Raw genomic sequence first — 7,002 nt, forward strand, 5'->3', positions numbered from 1 at the left:
CTACACATGCTCCAAGTCTGTGCGCGATTGCGTTGCTCAGTACGGATTCCGATGCCGAGCGATCAGCTAGAAAGCGCCCCAACCATGTCGATCCCCATGGGCGTTGCACTCGCAGTCGCAAAGACTCTGGGCAATGGCTAAAAGCGCTCCGCAATATATTACTCAGACGGGTAATGACGGTCCGAGCGCTCAGCGTCAGGAGAGCGTTCCTGAGCCCTGACCCACAGGCAGGGTGTAGCGTATCCCACCCGCAGACATGTGACGTTGTCACACGACCAGTTGTCACTAATCGACTGATTGCCGATAATCATATGCCATACACCGGGGAAAGCTGCCGCGAGGGGTAGCTACGTAGTGCAGTCGCACCTCTACTACTGTACAGAGATAGAACACCGCGTGACCGCAACCAGATTAAACTGATACATGGCGCTGATTACTAATAGATGCAGAGCCATCGGAATATAGATGGCATACGACATACAACAGTCCCTATACATGCTGACAGTCTGTGCACACATGCGAACTACACGTCACCCAGACACTCTATCACACACTACTCTCTGCCTGTAACAGACACAGACAAAATATCTAAGCACCAGCATGGAACAACATCCAGTGCATCCTCTCCGCCACATTACACAATTCACACTATGATAACAAAACCAGGAGGTCCACCCCAAAAACAGAATATCTCACTCTTCCAACAACCATCATTACTCAGATAAGCCACAAACACCCACACATGTCCTACACAGGGGTGCAACCAACACCACCACACTGCCTTGTCTCACAGCATATAGGCAATGGCAGGAATGAAAGACACAGGTCTGCCACTCCCTTGCCACACCCACGGAACCGGCGCACCACCTCCCCTGAGCCAAAGGTGCATCCTGACGTGACACATCTCAGGGTGCCTCAGGCGTCCACTTACCATCATCACTATGAACGAACCTCGTCCCCTCCCCCCTCATACACCATCCCTTAACCTAACCTATGTTGCACCTTAACCTAACCTATGTTGCACCTTAACCTAACCTATGTTGCACCTTAACCTAACCTATGTTGCACCTTAACCTAACCTATGTTGCACCTTAACCTAACCTATGTTGCACCTTAACCTAACCTATGTTGCGCCTTAACCTAACCTATGTTGCGCCTTAACCTAACCTATGTTGCGCCTTAACCTAACCTATGTTGCGCCTTAACCTAACCTATGTTGCGCCTTAACCTAACCTATGTTGCGCCATAACCTAACCTATGTTGCGCCATAACCTAACCTATGTTGCGCCTTAACCTAACCTATGTTGCGCCTTAACCTAACCTATGTTGCGCCTTAACCTAACCTATGTTGCGCCTTAACCTAACCTATGTTGCGCCTTAACCTAACCTATGTTGCGCCTTAACCTAACCTATGTTGCGCCTTAACCTAACCTATGTTGCGCCTTAACCTAACCTATGTTGCGCCTTAACCTAACCCAAGTTGCGCCCTAACCTAACCCAAGTTGCGCCCTAACCTAACCCAAGTTGCGCCCTAACCTAACCCAAGTTGCGCCCTAACCTAACCCAAGTTGCGCCCTAACCTAACCCAAGTTGCGCCCTAACCTAACCCAAGTTGCGCCCTAACCTAACCCAAGTTGCGCCCTAACCTAACCCAAGTTGCGCCTTAACCTAACCCAAGTTGCGCCTTAACCTAACCCAAGTTGCGCCTTAACCTAACCCAAGTTGCGCCTTAACCTAACCCAAGTTGCGCCTTAACCTAACCCAAGTTGCGCCTTAACCTAACCCACGTTGCGCCCTAACCTAACCTACGTTGCGCCCTAACCTAACCTACGTTGCGCCCTAACCTAACCTACGTTGCGCCCTAACCTGCCCTGTAATTGTTAGTTATATGACTCTAGGAATTCGTGTAGCGTTGCCTAATTGCAACCATCTCAACATAGTTCACTTCGCGCACACTGTGGTGTTCTGCGTATTGATTCATTTTACGGTGCGTACCCTCACATCTTGCGAGTGTTGCTTACTTTCCACATGGTCCCGCTATCCACTGTATTGTGTACTGCAATAGGACGTATATCGCCCCCGCCCCCCCCTCCCCTCCTGTCACCTCTAGCTCGTCGGTCAGGAGTTCGCGTGTTGAATGCGCTTCGCAGCTGTGCAATGGCATTCGTATACGTACGCTGGCCACCTTCCACGTGTTCTTTCGTGCACACGTCGCAGCGTGTATGTATGCTGATGGAGTGCGTCGTGACACACAACATCCAGGCATGCAAGACTCGTAGAAGTCGCAAATGTAGATGGATGTCTACGTTTGCTGCCCAAGTTACGCAAATGAACTGGAAATCCGTTGTTGCGCGGTTGTTCGCGCTGGAGGTGAATCGTTGATATCGACGATCGGTACAGGTATTAACCGGTTGCTTCAGCGACACCCGTCATACCCACGAACGTGAGTGGGCATGTGGGTATGAAGCGATACGCGGCGGTGGCTGGGTGGGACCGTCCCCGGCCGGTGAGGGGGGGGCGCCCGGCGTGCTGGCCGCGCGCTGCGTGGGCGCACGCGCGGCAGCCGGCTGGTGGGGGCGCCCAGTGGCAGGCGCGCCGGCTGACGGACGCGGCAGGCGGCGCATCTGCGTGCCGGCGCACCCAGCGCGCGGCGCCGTGCGGCCAAAGTGGGTCCTCCCGGGCCCGGTGCGAAGCGCGGTGGACATCTGCAGTGTGCTGGTCCGATTGAGGACTGTGTGCGTTGAGGATGCGCCGCCGCCCGGCACTCGGCGCCGCGACGCCGTCTGCTGCTCGGTCGCCCCCGCGGTTCTCGCAGGTGGTTTGTATCGCAGCTGTGCGGATGTGTTGGCGCGTGCGCTGTGCTGGGAGAGTTCGCTTTGGCACCCAAGTGGGGCTCTGCCCCTCTGTGGCGCTGGCGTTGGAGCTGCCCGGTCACTGTTTGTGGCCGCGTGTTGTCTCCCGCCGGCAACACCACGACAGCACGCTCCCGGGCCTCTGTCGGCAGCGGCAAGCTCAGTTGGGGGCACGGGTGGTCGCACTGAAAGCGTCTACTCGCCTATCTCCGGGCGATTGCGCCTCTCTCGAACCCGACCAAGTACTTAGGACGGCGCTGCGCGCCGCCGGGACCTGAGAGGGTTTCGAGGTGTATCGTGCAGGGGAGCCCAGCCTCCTCCTGTTTGCAGAATAATTGAGCGGACGCTTGCGTGTTCGCGCGGGCCCCCGGGACACACTCCCGGGCGGCCGGCTGCTCAGCTCTAGTTGACGCAGCTCCCTGGTTGATCCTGCCAGTAGTCATATGCTTGTCTCAAAGATTAAGCCATGCATGTCTCAGTACAAGCCGCATTAAGGTGAAACCGCGAATGGCTCATTAAATCAGTTATGGTTCCTTAGATCGTACCCACGTTACTTGGATAACTGTGGTAATTCTAGAGCTAATACATGCAAACAGAGTCCCGACCAGAGATGGAAGGGACGCTTTTATTAGATCAAAACCAATCGGTCGGCTCGTCCGGTCCGTTTGCCTTGGTGACTCTGAATAACTTTGGGCTGATCGCACGGTCTTCGTACCGGCGACGCATCTTTCAAATGTCTGCCTTATCAACTGTCGATGGTAGGTTCTGCGCCTACCATGGTTGTAACGGGTAACGGGGAATCAGGGTTCGATTCCGGAGAGGGAGCCTGAGAAACGGCTACCACATCCAAGGAAGGCAGCAGGCGCGCAAATTACCCACTCCCGGCACGGGGAGGTAGTGACGAAAAATAACGATACGGGACTCATCCGAGGCCCCGTAATCGGAATGAGTACACTTTAAATCCTTTAACGAGTATCTATTGGAGGGCAAGTCTGGTGCCAGCAGCCGCGGTAATTCCAGCTCCAATAGCGTATATTAAAGTTGTTGCGGTTAAAAAGCTCGTAGTTGGATTTGTGTCCCACGCTGTTGGTTCACCGCCCGTCGGTGTTTAACTGGCATGTATCGTGGGACGTCCTGCCGGTGGGGCGAGCCGAAGGCGTGCGACCGCCTCGTGCGTGCTCGTGCGTCCCGAGGCGGACCCCGTTGAAATCCTACCAGGGTGCTCTTTATTGAGTGTCTCGGTGGGCCGGCACGTTTACTTTGAACAAATTAGAGTGCTTAAAGCAGGCAAGCCCGCCTGAATACTGTGTGCATGGAATAATGGAATAGGACCTCGGTTCTATTTTGTTGGTTTTCGGAACCCGAGGTAATGATTAATAGGGACAGGCGGGGGCATTCGTATTGCGACGTTAGAGGTGAAATTCTTGGATCGTCGCAAGACGAACAGAAGCGAAAGCATTTGCCAAGTATGTTTTCATTAATCAAGAACGAAAGTTAGAGGTTCGAAGGCGATCAGATACCGCCCTAGTTCTAACCATAAACGATGCCAGCCAGCGATCCGCCGCAGTTCCTCCGATGACTCGGCGGGCAGCCTCCGGGAAACCAAAGCTTTTGGGTTCCGGGGGAAGTATGGTTGCAAAGCTGAAACTTAAAGGAATTGACGGAAGGGCACCACCAGGAGTGGAGCCTGCGGCTTAATTTGACTCAACACGGGAAACCTCACCAGGCCCGGACACCGGAAGGATTGACAGATTGATAGCTCTTTCTTGATTCGGTGGGTGGTGGTGCATGGCCGTTCTTAGTTGGTGGAGCGATTTGTCTGGTTAATTCCGATAACGAACGAGACTCTAGCCTGCTAACTAGTCGCGTGACATCCTTCGTGCTGTCAGCGATTACTTTTCTTCTTAGAGGGACAGGCGGCTTCTAGCCGCACGAGATTGAGCAATAACAGGTCTGTGATGCCCTTAGATGTTCTGGGCCGCACGCGCGCTACACTGAAGGAATCAGCGTGTCTTCCTAGGCCGAAAGGTCGGGGTAACCCGCTGAACCTCCTTCGTGCTAGGGATTGGGGCTTGCAATTGTTCCCCATGAACGAGGAATTCCCAGTAAGCGCGAGTCATAAGCTCGCGTTGATTACGTCCCTGCCCTTTGTACACACCGCCCGTCGCTACTACCGATTGAATGATTTAGTGAGGTCTTCGGACTGGTACGCGGCATCGACTCTGTCGTTGCCGATGCTACCGGAAAGATGACCAAACTTGATCATTTAGAGGAAGTAAAAGTCGTAACAAGGTTTCCGTAGGTGAACCTGCGGAAGGATCATTACCGACTAGACTGCATGTCTTTCGATGTGCGTGTCGTGTCGTGCAACACGCTACCTGTACGGCTCGCAGTAGCTGTGCGCCGCGTGCGGGACCACGCGTGCTTCTCAAAACTAACGGAAAATGCTGTGTGGTACGAGCGCTGAAGCTCTGGAGCGGCTGGCCTGCGGCACCTGGCGCCTCGCGCCGGTTTTGAATGACGTTCGCCCGAGTGCCTGTCCGCTCCGGAGTGGAGCCGTACGACGCCCATCGGCCGTGAGGCCGTTGGACACAAAACACTGGAACAGGGGCCGTCGAACGCCTCAGTCCCGCCTATGCAACTGTTTTGAAAGAGACAGTGGAAACTGTAAAAAGATCACCCAGGACGGTGGATCACTCGGCTCGTGGGTCGATGAAGAACGCAGCAAATTGCGCGTCGACATGTGAACTGCAGGACACATGAACATCGACGTTTCGAACGCACATTGCGGTCCATGGATTCCGTTCCCGGGCCACGTCTGGCTGAGGGTCGGCTACGTAAACTGAAGCGCGCGGCGTTTGTCCCGCTTCGGAGACGTGGGTGTGTCGTGCCGGCCTGTGGGGCCGGCCACGTCCCCTCAAACGAGCGATGCGCGCCCGTCGCCTGGCGGTTCGCATACCGGTACTGTCTCGGTAGCGTGCACAGCCGGCTGGCGGTGTGGCGTGCGACACCTCGTACAACGACCTCAGAGCAGGCGAGACTACCCGCTGAATTTAAGCATATTACTAAGCGGAGGAAAAGAAACTAACAAGGATTCCCCCAGTAGCGGCGAGCGAACAGGGAAGAGTCCAGCACCGAACCCCGCAGGCTGCCGCCTGTCGTGGCATGTGTGTGTTTGGGAGGGTCCACTACCCCGACGCCTCGCGCCGAGCCCAAGTCCAACTTGAATGAGGCCACGGCCCGTAGAGGGTGCCAGGCCCGTAGCGGCCGGTGCGAGCGTCGGCGGGACCTCTCCTTCGAGTCGGGTTGCTTGAGAGTGCAGCTCCAAGTGGGTGGTAAACTCCATCTGAGACTAAATATGACCACGAGACCGATAGCGAACAAGTACCGTGAGGGAAAGTTGAAAAGAACTTTGAAGAGAGAGTTCAAAAGTACGTGAAACCGTTCTGGGGTAAACGTGAGAAGTCCGAAAGGTCGAACGGGTGAGATTCACGCCCATCCGGCCACTGGCCTCCGCCCTCGGCAGATGGGGCCGGCCGCCCGCGCGGAGCAATCCGCGGCGGGGTCGTGTCCGGTTGCCTTTCCACTCGCCGCGGGGTGGGGCCGTTCCGGTGTGCGGTGGGCCGCACTTCTCCCCTAGTAGGACGTCGCGACCCGCTGGGTGCCGGCCTACGGCCCGGGTGCGCAGCCTGTCCTTCCGCGGGCCTCGGTTCGCGTCTGTTGGGCAGAGCCCCGGTGTCCTGGCTGGCTGCTCGGCGGTATATCTGGAGGAGTCGATTCGCCCCTTTGGGCGCTCGGGCTCCCGGCAAGCGCGCGCGGTTCTTCCCGGATGACGGACCTACCTGGCCCGGCCCCGGACCCGCGCCGCTGTTGGCTCGGGATGCTCTCGGGCGGAATAATCGCTCCCGTCAGCGGCGCTTCAGCTTTGGACAATTTCACGACCCGTCTTGAAACACGGACCAAGGAGTCTAACATGTGCGCGAGTCATTGGGCTGTACGAAACCTAAAGGCGTAATGAAAGTGAAGGTCTCGCCTTGCGCGGGCCGAGGGAGGATGGGGCTTCCCCGCCCTTCACGGGGCGGCGGCCTCCGCACTCCCGGGGCGTCTCGTCCTCATTGCGAGGTGAGGCGCACCTAGAGCGTACACGTTG

At 56.3% G+C, this 7,002-nt stretch overlaps 2 non-coding genes across 2 annotated transcripts; both read left to right on the top strand.

Annotated features, from left to right (window-relative positions):
- Positions 1 to 3,268: 3,268 nt before the first annotated feature.
- LOC126222514 (small subunit ribosomal RNA) lies at positions 3,269 to 5,177 on the top strand. Its single transcript, XR_007543410.1, has one exon. It is a non-coding gene; the product is annotated as a small subunit ribosomal RNA (ribosomal RNA).
- A 352-nt stretch (positions 5,178 to 5,529) lies between these two features.
- Positions 5,530 to 5,684, top strand: LOC126222513 (5.8S ribosomal RNA). Its single transcript, XR_007543409.1, has one exon. It is a non-coding gene; the product is annotated as a 5.8S ribosomal RNA (ribosomal RNA).
- The last annotated feature ends 1,318 nt before the right edge of the window (positions 5,685 to 7,002 follow it).

Source organism: Schistocerca nitens, unplaced genomic scaffold (genome assembly GCF_023898315.1).
Source record: "Schistocerca nitens isolate TAMUIC-IGC-003100 unplaced genomic scaffold, iqSchNite1.1 HiC_scaffold_237, whole genome shotgun sequence".
Lineage (NCBI taxonomy): Eukaryota > Metazoa > Arthropoda > Insecta > Orthoptera > Acrididae > Schistocerca > Schistocerca nitens.